The sequence below is a fragment of the Thamnophis sirtalis genome, unplaced genomic scaffold (assembly GCF_051295495.1).
Source record: "Thamnophis sirtalis isolate CommonGarterSnake01/CBP01778 unplaced genomic scaffold, rThaSir2_p1.2 scaffold_7, whole genome shotgun sequence".
Classification (NCBI taxonomy): domain Eukaryota; kingdom Metazoa; phylum Chordata; class Lepidosauria; order Squamata; family Natricidae; genus Thamnophis; species Thamnophis sirtalis.
Genome location: NW_028261387.1, coordinates 73,679,669 through 73,680,646, shown reverse-complemented (window position 1 = coordinate 73,680,646; position 978 = coordinate 73,679,669).

Genomic DNA, 978 nt, shown 5'->3' with positions numbered 1-978 from the left:
TATATTTGGGGTTTTCTGCAACAAAAACTGTAAATCAATGTAAGACACCAATTTCATAATATACCAGCTTAAATCTTGAATGTGCAAGACTTTCACACTATAATATAAAAACATGGATCTAAGTTCCTGAGTATATAAATTGGGGCTTCAAAGATAGTCAATGCAAAATAAAATAAAAAACTTACAATTATTAAAGGCATCTAGCATATTATTTGGGAATGAGAATTGTTGGCTATGATTTTAATTTGCATTTGCTATTGTATTTTCCTGCTCAAAACAATAATTTCATTATACTACATATTTGGTTACAGCTTTCCTCATAATCCAGTTAAACTGAAGCACCTTACAATTAACTCATTTTGTTTTTTAGTTTCCTTAGGGAACAAAATCCAATAAAATAGTCAGTTTAGTACTAGATATTTAGTTTAAATTTGTTTGTGTGTGGGGGGGGTGTTATTCCAGTTAAAACAAGGTAACTGAGCACCATTAGATAATGTTGCCTTTCTGTTAGCTCAACAATCAAAAAATAAAAGTGTCAGTATGCTATAGTTAAATCACATAATTCCCAGTTAAACATATAGTACAGATAAGAAAAATACAAATGGCTCAGTGAATAGGTTAGAATACAAACTTTAAATTTGCATTTCTATACAATCCCTATAAGAACAGAAATTCTATGCAATTCTATTTTTTAAAATACTGTTTTTCCCATGGCACATCTCCAGCATAAGACATTTTAGGCAAGACCGGTTTTTGAGAAGGCAAATGTTGAATCAGCATTACGAGAATTTCTACCATACAACTTTCACTGGGTCAAATATATTTTGATACCATTGAAATGAACGAAATGGCAAAAAAACATGAACTACTATTCAGTGTAAGTAAAATAAAGTAGAGAAATAAGATCCATCTATAATCAAATTAAATGATAAAGTATGTTTGCTTTTCTGAGATTTATGAGCACAATATGATTTTCTA